The following is a 17,549-nucleotide window of genomic DNA, read 5'->3' as shown; positions in this document are numbered from 1 at the left end:
TTGGTTTCTTGCCAAACCACAGTTCATAAGGCGTCGTCTCAACGGATTTCGATGGTGCCCTATTTAATGTGAATGCAGCCGTCTCTAAAGCATAACCCCAAAATGATATCGGTAAATCTGTACAAGACATCATAGATCGCACCATATCTAGTAAAGTACGATTATGACGTTCGGACACACCATTACGCTGTGGTGTTCCGGGTGGTGTGAGTTGCGAAACTATTCCGCATTGTTTCAAGTGTAGACCAAACTCGTAACTCAAATATTCTCCTCCACGATCAGATCATAGAAACTTTATTTTCTTGTTACGATGATTTTCAACTTCACTCTGAAATTCTTTGAACTTTTTAAATGTTTCAGACTTATGTTTCAGTAAGTAGATATACCCATATCTACTTAAATCATCTGTGAAGGTGAGAAAATAACGATATCCGCCACGAGCCTCAATATTCATCGGACCACATACATCTGTATGTATGATTTCCAACAAATCCGTTGCTCTCTCCATAGTACCGGAGAACGGTGTTTTAGTCATCTTGCCATGAGGCACAGTTCGCAAGTACCAAGTGATTCATAATCAAGTGATTCCAAAAGTCCATCAGTATGGAGTTTCTTCATGCGCTTTATACCGATATGACCTAAACGGCAGTGCCACAAATAAGTTGCACTATCATTATCAACTCTGCATCTTTTGGCTTCAACATTATGAATATGTGTATCACTACTATTGAGATTCATCAAAAATAGACCACTCTTCAAGGGTGCATGACCATAAAAGATATTACTCATATAAATAGAACAACCATTATTCTCTGATTTAAATGAATAACCGTCTCACATCAAACAAGATCCAGATATAAAGTTCATGCTTAACGTTGGCACCAAATAACAATTATTTAGGTCTAAAACTAATCCCGAAGGTAGATGTAGAGGTAGCGTGCCGACCGCGATCCATCGACTTTGGAACCATTTCCCACGCGCATCGTCACCTTGTCCTTTGCCAGTGTTCGCTTAATCTGTAGTCCCCGTTTCGAGTTGCAAATGTTAGCAACAGAACCAGTATCAAATACCCAGGTGCTACTGCGAGCTGTAGTAAGGTACACATCAATAACATGTATATCACATATACATTTGTTCACCTTGCCATCCTTCTTATCGGCCAAATACTTGGGGCAGTTCTGCTTCCAGTGTCCAGTCTGCTTGGAGTAAAAGCACTCAGTTTCAGGCTTAGGTCCAGATTTGGGTTTCTTCTCCTGAGCAGTAACTTGCTTACTGTTCTTCTTGAAGTTCCCCTTCTTCTTCCCTTTTCCCTTTTTATTGAAACTGGCGGTCTTGTTGACCATCAACACTTGATGCCCCTTCTTGATTTCTACCTCCGCAGCCTTTAGCATTGGGAAGATCTCGGGAATTGTCTTATCCATCCCTTGCATGTTATAGTTCATCACGAAGCTCTTGTAGCTTGGTGGCAGTGATTGAAGAACTCTGTCAATGACACTATCAACAGGAAGATTAACTCCTAGTTGAGTCAAGTGATTATGATACCTAGACATTTTGAGTATATGTTGACTGACAGAACTATTCTCCTCCATCTTGCAGCTATAGAATTTATTGGAGACTTCATATCTCTCAATCCGGGCATTTGCTTGAAATATTAACTTCAACTCCTGGAACATCTCATATGCTCCATGACATTCAAAACGTCGTTGAAGTCCCGATTCTAAGCCGTAAAGCATGGCACACTGAACTATCGAGTAGTCATCACCTTTGCTCTGCTAGACGTTCATAACATCTGGTGTTGCTCCAGCAGCAGGCCTGGCACCTAGCGGTGCTTCCAGGACGTAATTCTTCTGTGCAACAATGAGGATAATCCTCAAGTTACGGACCCAGTCTGTGTAATTGCTACCATCATCTTTCAACTCTGCTTTCTCAAGGAACACATTAAAATTCAATGGAATAACAGCACGGGCCATCTATCTACAATCAAACATAGACAAGAAAGATACTATCAGGTACTAAGTTCATGATAAATTTAAGTTCAATTAATCATATTACTTAAGAACTCCCACTTAGAAAGACATCCCTCTAATCTTCTAAGTGATCACGTGATCTAAATCAACTAAACCATAACCGATCATCACGTGAAATGGAGTAGCTTTCAATGGTGAACATCAATATGTTGATCATATCTACTATATGATTCACGCTCGACCTTTCGGTCTCAGTGTTCCGAGGCCATATCTGCATATGCTAGGCTCGTCAAGTTTAACCTGAGTATTCTGCGTGTGCAAAACTGGCTTGCACCCGTTGTAGATGGACGTAGAGCTTATCACACCCGATCATCACGTGGTGTCTGGGCACGACGAACTTTGGCAACGATGCATACTCAGGGAGAACACTTTTATCTTGAAATTTAGTGAGAGATCATATTATAATGCTACCGTCAATCAAAGTAAGATAAGATGCATAAAAGATAAACATCACATGCAATCAATATAAGTGATATGATATGGCCATCATCATCTTGTGCTTATGATCTCCATCTCCGAAGCACCGTCATGATCACCATCGTCACCGGCGCGACACCTTGATCACCATCGTAGCATCGTTGTCGTCTCGCCAATCTTGTGCTTCCACGACTATCGCTACCGCTTAGTGATAAAGTAAAGCATTACAGCGCAATTGCATTGCATACAATAAAGCGACAACCGTATGGCTCCTGCCAGTTGCCGATAACTCGGTTACAAAACATGATCATCTCATACAATAAAATTTAGCATCATGGCTTGACCATATCACATCACAACATGCCCTGCAAAAACAAGTTAGACGTCCTCTACTTTGTTGTTGCAAGTTTTACGTGGCTGCTACGGGCTTTAGCAAGAACCGTTCTTAACTATGCATCAAAACCACAATGATAGTTTGTCAAGTTGGTGCCGTTTTAACCTTCGCAAGGACCGTTGATAGCCACACTCGGTTCAACTAAAGTTGGAGAAACTGACACCCGCCAGCCACCTGTGTGCAAAGCACGTCGATAGAACCAGTCTCGCGTAAGTGTACGCGTAATGTCGGTCTGGGCCGCTTCATCCAACAATACCGCCGAACCAAAGTATGACATGCTGGTAAGCAGTATGACTTATATCGCCCACAACTCACTTGTGTTCTACTCGTGAACAACATCAACGCATAAAACCTGGCTCTGATACCACTGTTGGGGAACGTAGTAATTTCAAAAAATTTCCTACGCACACGCAAGATCATGGTGATGCATAGCAACGAGAGGGGAGAGTGTTGTCCACGTACCCTCGTAGACCGAAAGCGGAAGCGTTAGCACAACGCGGTTGATGTAGTCGTACATCTTCACGGCCCGACCGATCAAGCACTGAAACTACGGCACCTCCGAGTTCTAGCACACGTTCAGCTCGATGACGATCCCCGGATTCCGATCCAGCAGAATGTCGGGGAAGAGTTCCGTCAGCACGACGGCATGGTGACGATCTTGATGTTCTATTGTCGCAGGGCTTCGCCTAAGCACCACTACAATATTATCGAGCACTATGTTGGAGGGGGGCACCGCACATGGCTAAGAGATGAATGATCAACTGTTGTGTCTGGGGTGCCCCCTGCCCCTGTATATAAAGGAGCAAGGGGGAGGAGGTGCGGCCCGGCAAGGGGCGCGCCAGGAGGAGTCCTACTCCTCCTGGGAGTAGGACTCCCCCCCTTTCCATGTTGGACTAGGACTTGGGGGGAAGGAGAGAGAGGGAAAAGGAAAAGGGGGGTGCCGACCCCCCTCCTTGTCCAATTCAGATTGGGGGGGAAGGGGCGTGTGGCTGCCCCTTGCCCTCCTCTCCACTTCCTCCACTAGGCCCATTAGGTTACCGGGGGGTTCCGGTAACCTCCCGGTACTCCGGTAAAATGTCGATTTCACCCGGAACACTTCCGATGTCCAAACATAGGCTTCCAATATATCAATCTTCATGTCTCAACCATTTTGAGACTCCTCGTTATGTCCGTGATCATATTCGGGACTCCGAACAACGTTCGGTACATCAAAATATATAAACTCATAATGAAATTGTCATCGTAACGCTAAGCGTGCAGACCCTACGGGTTCGAGAACAATGTAGACATGACCGAGACATGTCCCTGGTCAATAACCAATAGTGGAACCTGGATGCTCATATTGGCTCCAACATATTCTATGAAGATCTTTATCGGCCAGACCGCATAACAACATACGGTGTTCCCTTTGTCATCGGTATTTTACTTGCCCGAGAATCGATCGTCGGTATATCAATACCTAGTTCAATCTCGTTACCGGCAAGTCTCTTTACTCGTTCCGTAATACATCATCCCGCAAGTAACTCATTAGTTGCAATGCTTGCAAGGCTTAAGTGATGTGCATTACCGAGAGGGCCCAGAGATACCTCTTCGACAGTCAGAGTGACAAATCCTAATCTCGAAATACGCCAACGCAACAAGTACCTTCGGAGACACCTGTGGAGCACCTTTATAATCACCCAGTTACGTTGTGACGTTTGGTAGCACACAAAGTGTTCCTCCGGTAAATGGGAGTTGCATAATCTCGTAGTCATAGGAACATGTATAAGTTATGAAGAAAGCAATAGCAACAAACTAAACGATCAAGTGCTAAGCTAATGGAATGTGTCAAGTCAATCACATCATTCTCCTAATGATGTGATCCTGTTAATCAAATGACAACTCATGTCTATGGCTAGGAAACATAACCATCTTTAATCAACGAGCTAGTCAAGTAGAGGCATACTAGTGACACTCTGTTTGTCTATGTATTCACACATGTATTATGTTTCCGGTTAATACAATTCTAGCATGAATAATAAACATTTATCATGATATAAGGAAATAAATAATAACTTTATTATTGCCTCTAGGGCATATTTCCTACACGTTCACATGACACCACTAGAGGAAAGACAGCATACATCTCATCAAAATATGGAACGAATACCAAATTCACATGACTACATATAGCAACACTTCTCCCATGTCCTCAGGAACAAACGTAACTACTCACAAATCATATTCATGTTCATAATTATAGGGGTATTAATATGCATATTGCTGAGCATATGATCTTCCACCAAGTAAACTAACTAGCATCAACTACAAGGAGTAATCAACACTACTAGCAACCCACAGGTACCAATCTGAGGTTTTGGGACAAAGATTGGATACGAGAGATGAACTAGGGTTTGAGATGAGATGGTGTTGGTGAAGATTTTGATGGAGATTGACCCCCTCCCTATGAGAGGATCGTTGGTGATGACGATGGTGACGGTTTCCCCCTCCCGGAGGGAAGTTTCCCTGGCAGAACAGCTTCGCCGGAGCCCTAGATTGGTTCCGCCAAGGTTCCGCCTCGTGGCGGCGGAGTTTCGTCCCATGAGCTAGCTTATGATTTTTTTCTCGACGAAAGACTCCATATAGCCAAAGATGGGCATAAGAGGGCTGCCAGGGGCCCACGAGGCAAGGGGGCGTGCCCAGGGGGTTAGGGCGCGCCGCCCACCCTCGTGGATGGTGGGTGGCCCCCCTCTGGTACTTCTTTCGCCCAATATTTTTTATATATTCTGAAACTTTCTCCCGTGAAGTTTCAGCACTTTTGGAGCTGTGCAGAATAGGTCTCTAATATTTGCTCCTTTTCCAGCCCAGAATTCCAGCTACCGGCATTCTCCCTCTTCATGTAAACCTTGTAAAATAAGAGAGAATAGGCATAAGTATTGTGACATAATGTGTAATAACAGCCCATAATGCAATAAACATCGATATAAAAGCATGATACAAAATGGACGTATCAACTCCCCCAAGCTTAGGCCTCGCTTGTCCTCAAGCGAAAGCCGATATCGATAAATATGTCCACATGTTTAGAGATAGAGGTGTTGATAAAAATAAAATACGTACATGAAGGCATCATGATCATTCTTATAACAACAACATATATAAATATTGTCATATGATTTATTATGCTAAAGTAACAATTCATTCATGATTTCAAGTATGAATCATAAACTTCATTGAGAACCAACAAACTATAATCTCAGTCATTGAAGCAATTGCAATTTATCATAACATCAGAAAGAGTCAATATAAGAGCTTTTCAGCAAGTCCACATACTCAACTATCATTTAGTCTATCACAATTGCTAACACTCACGCGATATTTATGGTTATGAAGTTTTAATCGGACATAGAGAAAGATAGGGCTTATAGTTTTGCCTCCCAACCTTTTACCTCAAGGGTAATGTCAACAATAATAGTTCATGAAAACTCACATCCAATTAGCTATGTATATCAAGATCTTTCCAACACATTGTGCTTGCCAAATGATAAAATGTAAAAAGGAAAGGTGAATATCACCATGACTCTTGCATGAAGTATAAGACAAGAATAAAAGAAAGGCCCTTTGCAGAGGGAAGCAGAGGTTTTCATGTGCTTTTACGGGTGGATGCACAAAATCTTAATGCAAAAGAACGTCACTTTATATTTCCACTTGTGATATGGAGCTTTATTATGCAGTCCGTTGCTTTTATTTCTTCCACATCACAAGATCGTATAAAGCTTATTTTCTCCGCACTAATAAATCATCATATTTATAGAGAAATTTTTATTGCTTGCAATGATGACAACTTACTTGAAGGATCTTACTCAATCCATAGGTAGATATGGTGGACTCTCATGAAAAAAATGGGTTTAAGGATATTTGGAAGCACAAGTAGTATCTCTACTTGGTGCAAAGAATTTGGCTAGCATGAGAGGGAAAGGCAAGCTCAACATGTTGGATGATCCATGACAATATAATTTATCTCAGATGTAAGAAAACATAACCCATTACGTTGTCTTCCTTGTCCAACATCAACTCTTTAGCATGTCATATTTTAATGAGTGCTCACAATCATAAAAGATGTCCAAGATAGTGTATTTATATGTGAAAACCTCTCTTTCTCTATTACTTCCTATTAATTGCAAAGATGACCAAAACTATGTTTGTCAACTCTCAACAACTTTTATTCATCATACTCTCTATATGTGAAGTCATTACTCTCCATAAGATCCATATGATCTCTTTATTTCTTTTTATTCTTTCTCTTTATTTTATTCCCTCAAGATCATAGCAAAATAATCAAGCCCTTGACTCAACACTAATCTTTATTATATATAGCTCATGGACTCGATTACATAGAATGATCACAAAGCAAAAATCAAAACTAGATCATACTAAAACTTTATTCTACTAGATCATGATATTACCAAAAGGATCGAACTAAGAAAACGGTAAAGATAAAAGTGTGATGGTGATACGATACCGGGGCACTCCCCCAAGCTTGGCAGTTGCCAAGGGGAGTGCCCATACCCATGTGTTTATGTCTCCTTCCTCGGAGGTGGTGATGATGGAGTTGTTGATGATGTGGGCTTGTCGTCCATCTTCCAAGGCATAGGCTCACCATCATAGAAGGATGATCGAGTCTCCGGGATCCTCAAATCTGCAGCCAAACTCATCCTCTTGAATCTATATTCATACTCACAGTTTTGGTTCTGCAGGTCATATATCTAGGCTTTGAGGCGCTCAATTTTCTCGTGAAGGTTGAAGATGGCCTCCCCAATGTTCTTGTCATCCAGTTTGTGGTTGTTGGTGAACTCCGTGATCATTATATGATTGGATTCGAGTCCATGTTCCACCATCTCCTGGCACTTGAAAACTTGTTGCTCCATTGCCTCGAGCCTTGTCTCCATGCTTCCGGTCCTCCTAGGTCCCTCAACATCGCGGATGTGTAGCAACCCCTCACGCATCTCAATGGTTTGAGGGTGTTGCAGCACCTCCATGAGGTAGGGGTTGATGATCTTCTCGAAGAACTTGTCCTTGGGGGCACTTGAAGACCCCATGGCGATCTAGATCTGTCAGAAAAACAGCTCAAAACAAAGACAAAAGATATTTGCATGATATACAGTGGTCAAAACCTTCGGGAGATTATATAATGAATTTTTACCGACCAAAAGAAGTATCATGCAAAAAAACAGAGTACGAAGAGCACACGAGGTGCCCACGAGGCAGGGGCGCACCCAGGGGGTAGGGCGCGCCCTCCACCCTCGTGGACGCCTCATGTCCTTCCCGGACTTCTTCTTATTTTCCTATTTTATTAAATATTCCAAAACGGAGTAAAATTTCTATTAGAACTGTTTTGGAGTCGGTTTACTTACAGTACCTCATACCTCTTCCTTTTCGGAGTCTGAAACGTTCTGGTAAGTGTCCCTTATGTATTCCTCCAGGGTTACAGTTTCAACATTTATAGGATTACCTGAGATATAATGTTTGATTCTTTGACCGTTCACCACCCTCGGATTTGTGCCTTCGAAGTTGTTGATTTTTATGGCACCGGAACGATAGACCTCCTCGATGACGTAAGGACCTTCCCATTTGGAGAGGAGTTTTCCTGCAAAAAATCATAAACGGGAGTTGTATAATAATACATAATCACCTATATTAAACTCACGCTTTTGTATCCTTTTATCGTGCCATCTTTTAACTTTTTCTTTAAACAGTTTGGCATTCTCGTAAGCATGGGTCCTCCATTCATCAAGTGAGCTAATGTCAAAAAGCCTGTTCTCACTGGCAAGTTTGAAATCATAATTGAGCTCTTTAATGGCCCAATATGCCTTATGTCCTAGTTCGAGAGGTAAATGACATGCTTTTCCATAAACCATCTTATATGGAGACATACCCATAGGATTTTTGTATGCAGTTCTATAAGCCCATAATGCATCATCAAGTTTCTTGGACCAATTCTTTCTAGATCTATTAACAGTCTTTTGCAAAATTAATTTAAGCTCTCCATTACTTAATTCTACTTGACCACTAGACTGTGGATGATATGGAGATGCAATTCTATGATTAACATCATACTTAGCAAGCATTTTATGGAAAGCGCCATGAATAAAGTGTGAACCACCATTAGTCATTAAATATCTAGGGACTCCAAACCTCGGAAAAATAACTTCTTTAAGCGTCTTAATAGAGGAGTTATGATCAGCACTACTAGTTGGAATAGCTTCTACCCACTTAGTAACGTAATCAACAGCAACTAAAAAATGTGTATACCCATTAGAGGAAGGAAATGGTCCCATATAATCAAAGCCCCTGACATCAAATGGTTCAATAACAAGTGAATAATTCATAGGCATTTCTTGACGTCTACTAATATTACCAATTCTTTGACAATCATCACAAGACAAGACAAACTTACGGGCATCCTTGAAGAGAGTGGGCCAATAAAAACCGGATTGCAATACCTTATGTGCAGTTCTATCTCCAGCATGGTGTCCTCCATAAGCCTCAAAGTGACACTTGTGTAGGATCTGTTCCTGTTCATGCTCAGGTACACAACGTCTAATGACACCATCTACTCCTTCTTTATAAAGGTGTGGGTCATCCCAAAAGTAATGTCTTAAATCATGGAAGAACCTTTTCTTTTGCTGGTATGTGAAACTAGGTGGTATAAATTTAGCAACAATATAATTAGCATAATCAGCATACCATGGAGCAGTACGAGAAGCGTTTATGATAGCTAATTGTTCATCAGGAAAGCTATGATCAATAGGTAGTGGGTCATCAAGAACATTCTCTAACCTAGACAAGTTGTCTGCAATGGGGTTCTCAGCTCCCTTTCTATCAATAATATGAAAATCAAATTCTTGAAGCAAGAGAACCCATCTAATAAGTCTAGGTTTAGCATCTTTCTTTTCCATAAGATATTTAATAGCAGCATGATCAGTGTGAATAGTTACCTTAGAATCAACAATATAAGGTCTGAACTAATCACAAGCAAATACAACCGCTAAAAACTCCTTTTCAGTAGTATCATAATTTCTTTGAGCACTATCTAGAGTTTTACTAGCATATTGAATAACATTTAATTTCTTATCAACTCTTTGTCCTAGAACAGCCCCTGCAGCATAATCACTAGCTTCACACATAATTTTAAATGGTAAATTCCAATCAGGGGGCTAAACAATAGGTGCAGAAATCAAAGCTTTCTTAAGTATTTCAAATGCTTCTACACAATCATCATCAAAAACAAAAGGAACATCTTTTTGTAAGAGATTAGTCAGAGGCCGAGAAATTTTAGAGAAGTCCTTAATGAACCTCCTATAAAAACCGACATGACCAAGGAAGCTTCGTATACCTTTAATGTCCTTAGGACACGGCATCTTTTCAATAGCATCAACTTTAGCTTTATCAACTTCGATACCTCTTTCAGAAATTTTATGCCCAAAGACAATACCTTCATTAACCATAAAGTGGCACTTCTCCCAATTCAAGACAAGATTAGTTTCTTCACATCTCTGCAAAACTCAATCAAGGTTGCTTAAGCAATCATCAAAAGAAGTTCCATATACGGAGAAATCATCCATGAAAACCTCAACAATCTTTTCACAAAAGTCAGAGAATATAGCAGTCATACATCTTTGAAAGGTAGCAGGTGCATTGCATAAACCAAAAGGCATATGTCTATAAGCAAAGGTACCAAAAGGGCAAGTAAAACTTGTCTTTTCTTGATCCTCTTTTGACACAGGTATTTGAGAGAAACCAGAATAACCATCTAGAAAGCAAAAATGTGTATGTTTGGATAATCTTTCTAGAATTTGATCAATAAAAGGTAGAGGGTAATGATCCTTTTTAGTAGCTTTATTTAATTTGCGGAAATCAATTACCATTCTATAACTTGTAACAATTCTTTGTGGGATCAAATCATCTTTATCATTAGGAACAACAGTAATACCTCCCTTCTTAGGGACACAATGGATAGGACTTACCCATTGACTATCAGCAACGGGATAAATTATACCTGCCTCCGGAAGCTTTAGTATTTCTTTTCCTACCACTTCTTTCATCTTAGGATTTAACCGTTGTTGGTGATCAACAACCGGTTTCGCGTCTTTATCCAATTTTATTGTGTGCTGGCATAGAGTGGGACTAATGCCCACAAGATCATCAAGAGTATATCCAATAGCAGCACGATGCTTCTTTAGAGTTTTCAATAATTTCTTTTCTTCATGCTCTGAAAGATTTGCGCTAATAATAACAGGATATATCTCTTTCTCATCAAGATAACCATATTTAAGAGTATCAGGTAAAGGTTTACGCTCAAAGACGGGATCACCCTTGGGTGGAGGAGGATCCCCGAGGATTTCAACAGGCAAGTTGTGTTTCAAAATAGGTCCCTGATTAAAGAATACTTCATCTATTTCCCTTATTTCATTCATAAACATATCATTTTCATGGTCTAGCAAATATTGCTCTAAAGGATCATTAGGAGGCACGGCAATAGAAGCGAGGCCAATAATTTCATCTTTACTAGGAAATTCTTTATCATGGGGTTGTCTACAAAATTTAGCAAAATTAAATTCATGAGACATATCCCCTAGACCAACACATACAATATCCTTATTGCAGTCTATCTTAGCATTAACGGTATTCAAGAAGGGTCTACCAAATATAATGGGACAAAACTTATCTTGTGGGGAACCAAGAACAAGAAAATCAGCAGGATATTTAACTTTCCCACACAAGACTTCAACATCTCTAACAATCCCAACTGGGGAAATAGTGTCTCTATTGGCAATCTTAATTGTAACATCAATTTCTTCTATCTCAGCAGGTGCAATATCATGCATAATTTTTTGCATAAGGAATGAGGTATTGCACTTGCACTAGCACCCATATCACATAAGCCATGATAGCAATGATCTCCTATTTTAACAGAAATAACAAGCATTCCAACAACAGGTCTATGTTTATTTTTAGTATCAGGTCTAGCGATTCTAGAAGCTTCATCACAGAAGTAAATAACATGTCCATCAATATTCTCAGCCAAGAGATCTTTAACCATAGCAATACTAGGTTCAACTTTAATTTGCTCGGACGGAGTAGGTGTTCTAGTATTACTCTTACGAACTACAGTTGAAGCTTTAGCGTGATCCTTTATTCTAATAGGGAAAGGTGGTTTCTCAATATAAGTAGTAGGAACAACAGGATCATTATAAGTGATAGTCTTTTCTTCAACTTTAATAGGTGCAACTACTTTTACTTCAATGGGAGGATTATATTTAAACCACTTCTCCTTAGGGAGATCAACATGAGTAGCAAAGGATTCATAGAAAGAAGCTACTATCTCAGAGTCAAGTCCATATTTAGTGCTAAATTCATGGAAAGCATCGGTATCCATAAAAGATTTAACACAATCAAACTTAGGTGTTATACCTGACTCCTTACCTTCGTCGAGATCCCAATCTTCAGAGTTGCATTTAATTCTTTCCAATAAATCCCATTTGAATTCAATAGTCTTCATCATAAAAGAACCAGTACAAGAAGTATCGAGCATGGAGCGATTATCGAGAGAAAGCCGAGCATAAAAATTTTGAATAATAATTTCTCTTGAGAGATCATGATTGGGGCATGAATATAACATTGACTTAAGCCTCCCCCAAGCTTGAGCGATGCTTTCTCCTTCGCGAGGCCAAAAATTATATATATAATTACGATCACGATGAACAAGATGCACAGGATAAAACTTCTGATGAAATTCCAATTTCAATCGGTTGTAGTTCCATGATCCCATATCATCACATAGCCTAAACCATTTCAATGCCTTTCCCTTCAAAGATAAAGGTAAGACCTTCTTGATAACATCCTCGGGCATACCTGCAAGCTTAAATAATCCACAAACTTCATGCACATAGATTAGGTGCAAATCGGGAAGCAATGTTCCATCTCCTGTAAAAGGATTAGCTAGCAGTTTCTCTATCATACCCCGAAGGAATTTCAAAGTAAAAATTTTCAATAGGTTCAGTAAGTTGAGGAGCAACTCTTTGCTCTACTGGTCGGGGTGAAGATACCCCGAACAAGCCCCTCAAAGGATTATGTTCCATAGTAACAAGTGACAGTAAATTTCAGCACACTATATAAATTTTCCCTTACCAAATTCCACCTACCAAAGGCGCTTCACTCCTCGGTAACAGCACCAGAAAAGAGTCTTGATGACCCACAAGTGTAGGGGATCGATCGTAGCCTTTTCGATAAGTAAGAGTGTCGAACCCAACGAGGAGCAGAAGGAAATGATAAGCGGTTTTCAGCAAGGTATTCTCTGCAAGCACTGAAATTATCGGTAACAGATAGTTTTGTGATAAGGTAATTTGTAACGAGTAACAAGTAACAAAAGTAAATAAGGTGCAGCAAGATGGCCCAATCCATTTTGTAGCAAAGGACAAGCCTGGATAAACTCATATATAAAGGAAAGCGCTCCCGAGGACACATGTGAATTATCGTCAAGCTAGTTTTCATCACATTCATATGATTCGCGTTCGGTACTTTGATAATTTGGTATGTGGGTGGACCGGTGCTTGGGTACTGTCCTTACTTGGACAAGCATCCCACTTATGATTAACCCCCTTGCAAGCATCTGCAACTACAACAGAAGTATTAAGGTAAACCTAACCATAGCATGAAACATATGGATCCAAATCAGCCCTTACGAAGCAGCGCATAAACTAGGGTTTAAGCTTCTGTCACTCTAGCAACCCATCATCTACTTATTACTTCCCAATGCCTTCCTCTAGGCCCAAACAATGGTGAAGTGTCATGTAGTTGACGTTCACATGAAACCACTAGAGGAAAGACAACATACATCTCATCAAAATATCGAACAAATACCAAATTCACATGACTACTTATAGCAAGACTTCTCCCATGTCCTCAGGAAAAAACGTAACTACTCACAAATCATATTCGTGTTCATAATCAGAGGGGTATTAATATGCATAATGGATCTGAACATATGATCTTCCACCAAGTAAACCAACTAGCATCAACTACAAGGAGTAATCAACAGTACTAGCAACCCACAGGTACCAATCTGAGGTTTTAGGGTTTGACATGAGATGGTCCTGGTGAAGATGTTGATGGAGATTCACCCCCTCCTGATGAGAGGATCGTTGGTGATGACGATGGTGATGATTTACCCCTCCCGAAGGGAAGTTTCCTCGGCAGAACAGCTCCGCCGGAGCCCTAGATTGGTTCCGCCAAGGTTCCGCCTCATGGCGGTGGAGTTTTGTCCTGTGAGCTAGCTTATGATTTTTTCTTGACGAAAGACTCCATATAGCCAAAGATGGGCATCAGAGGGCTGCTCGTGGATGGTGGGTGGCCCCCTCTGGTACTTCTTTCGCCCAATATTTTTTATATATTCTGAAACTTGCTCCCGTGAAGTTTCAACACTTTTGGAGTTGTGCAGAATAGGTCTATAATATTTGCTGCTTTTCCAGCCCAGAATTTCAGCTGCCGGCATTCTCCCTCTTCATGTAAACCTTGTAAAATAAGAGAGAATAGGCATACGTATTGTGACATAATGTGTAATAACAGCCCATAATGCAATAAATATCGATAAAAAAGCATGATGCAAAATGGACGTATCACAAACATAGGCTTCCAATATATCGATCTTTATGTCTCGACCATTTCGAGACTCCTCATCATGTCCGTGATCAAATCCGGGACTCCGAACTACCTTCGGTACATCAAAACATATAAACTCGTTATACCAATTGTCACTGAACGTTAAGTGTGCGGACCCTACGGGTTCGAGAACTATGTACACACGACCGAACATATCTCGGGTCAATAACCAATAGCGGAACCTACATATTCTACGAAGATCTTTATCGGTCAAACTGCATAATAGTATACATTGTTCCCTTTGTCATCGGTATGTTACTTGCCCGAGATTCGATCGTCGGTATCTCAATACCTAGTTCAATCTCGTTACCGGCAAGTCTCTTTACTCGTTCCATAATGCTACATCCCGTAACTAACTCATTAGCTACATTTCTTGGAAGGCTTATTGTGATGTATATTACCGAGAGGGCCCAGAGATACCTCTCCGGCAATCGGAGTGACAAATCCTAATATTTATCCATGCCAACTCAACAAACACCATCAGAGACACCTATAGAGAACCTTTATAATCACCCATTTATGTTGTGATGTTTGGTAGCACACAAAGTGTTGCTCCGGTATTCGGGAGTTGCATGATCTCATAGTCATAGGAACATGTATAGTTATGGAGAAAGCAATAACAACAAACTAAACGATCATCGTGCTAAGCTAACGGATGGGTCAAGTCAATCACATCATTCTCTAATGATGTGATCCCTTTAATCAAATGACAACTCATGTCTATGGTTAGGAAACATAACCATCAATGATTCAACGAGCTAGTAAAGTAGAGGCAAACTAGTGACACTCTGTTTGTCTATGTATTCACACTTGTACTATGTTTCCGGTTAATAGAATTCTATCATGAATAATAAACATTTATCATGATATAAGGAAATATAAATAACAACTTTATTACTGCCTCTAGGGCATATTTCCTTCAGTCTCCCACTTGCACTAGAGTCAACAATCTAGATTACATTGTAATGATTCTAACACCCATGGAGTCTTGGTGTTGATCATGTTTTGCTCGTGAGAGAGGCTTAGTCAACGGGTCTGCAACATTCAGATCCGTATGTATCTTGCAAATCTCTATGTCTCCCTCATTGACTTGATCGCGGATGGAATTGAAGCATCTCTTGATGTGCTTGGTTCTCTTGTGAAATCTGGATTCCTTTGCCATGGCAATTGCACCAGTATTGTCACAAAAGATTTTCATTGGACCCGATGCACTAGGTATGACACCTAGATCAGATATGAACACCTTCGTCTAGACTCCTTCATTTGCTGCTTCCGAAGTAGCTATGTATTCCGCTTCACATGTAGATCCCGCCATGATGCTCTGCTTGGAACTGCACCAACTGACAGCTCCACCATATAATAAAAACACGTATCCGGTTTGTGACTTAGAGTCATCTAGATCAGTGTCACAGCTTGCATCGACGTAACCGTTTACGACGAGCTCTTTGTCACCTCCATATACGAGAAACATATCCTTAGTCCTTTTCAGGTATTTCAGGATGTTCTTGACCGCTGTCCAGTGATCCACTCATGGATTACTTTGGTACCTCCCTGCTAAACTTATAGCAAGGCACACATCAGGTCTGGTACACAGCATTACATACATGATAGAGCCTATGGCTGAAGCATAGGGAACACCTTTCATTTTCTCTCTATCTTCTGCAGTGGTCGGGCATTGGTCTGACTCAACTTCACACCTTGTAATACAGGCAAGAACCCTTTCTTTGCCTGATCCATTTTGAACTTCTTCAAAACTTTATCAAGGTATGTGTTTTGTGAAAGTCCAACCAAGCGTCTTGATCTATCTCTATAGATCTTGATGCCCAATATATAAGCAGCTTCACCGAGGTTTTTCATTGAAAAAATCTTATTCAAGTATCCTTTTATGCTATTCAGAAATTCAGTATCATTTCCGATCAACAATATGTCATCTACATATAATATCAGAAATGCTACTGAGCTCCAACTCACTTTCCTGTAAATACAGGCTTCTCCAAAAGTCTGTATAAAACCATATGCTTTGATCACACTATCAAAGCATATATTCCAACTCCGAGAGGCTTGCACCAGTCCATAAATGGATCGCTGGAGCTTGCACACTTTGTTAGCACCTTTTGGATCGACAAATCCTTCTGGTTCCATCATGTACAACTCTTCTTTAAGGTATCCATTAGGGAATGCAGTTTTGACATCCATTTGCCAAATTTTATAATCATAAAATTCGGCAATTGCTAACATGATTCGAACAGACTTAAGCATAGCTACGGGTGAGAAGGTCTCATCGTAGTCAACTCCTTGAACTTGTCGAAAACCTTTCGCAACAAGTCGAGCTTTGTAGACAGTAACATTACCGTCAGCGTCAGTCTTCTTCTTGAAGAACCATTTATTCTCTATGGCCTGCCGATCATCGGGTAAGTCAACCAAAGTCCACACTTTGTTCTCATACATGGATCCCATCTCAGATTTCATGGCTTCAAGCCATTTTGCGGAATCTGGGCTCATCATCGCTTCCTCATAGTTCATAGGTTCGTCATGGTCAAGTAACATGACTTCCAGAACAGGATTACCGTACCACTCTGGAGCGGATCTTACTCTGATTGACCTACGAGGTTTGGTAATAACTTGATGATAATCATCATTAGCTTCCTCACTTAATGGTGTAGGAATCACTAGAACTAATTTCAGTGATGAACTAGTTTCCAATAAGGGAGAAGGTACAATTACCTCGTCCAGTTCTACTTTACTCCCACTCACTTCTTTCGAGAGAGAAACTCCTTCTCTAGAAAGGATCCATACTTAGCAACAAATATCTTGCCTTCAGATCTGTGATAGAAGGTGTAACCAACAGTTTCCTTCGGGTATCCTATGAAGACACATTTCTTCGGCTTGGGTTCGAGCTTATCATGTTGAAGCTTTTTCACATAAGCATCGCAACCCCAAATTTTAAGAAATGACAACTTGGGTTTCTTGCCAAACCACAATTCACAAGGTGTCGTCTCGATGGATTTAGATGG

The sequence above is a fragment of the Triticum urartu genome, chromosome 1, assembly GCF_003073215.2.
Source record: "Triticum urartu cultivar G1812 chromosome 1, Tu2.1, whole genome shotgun sequence".
NCBI lineage: Eukaryota > Viridiplantae > Streptophyta > Magnoliopsida > Poales > Poaceae > Triticum > Triticum urartu.
The sequence above is the reverse complement of the archived record's forward strand: the minus strand, read 5'-3'. Positions refer to the sequence as shown.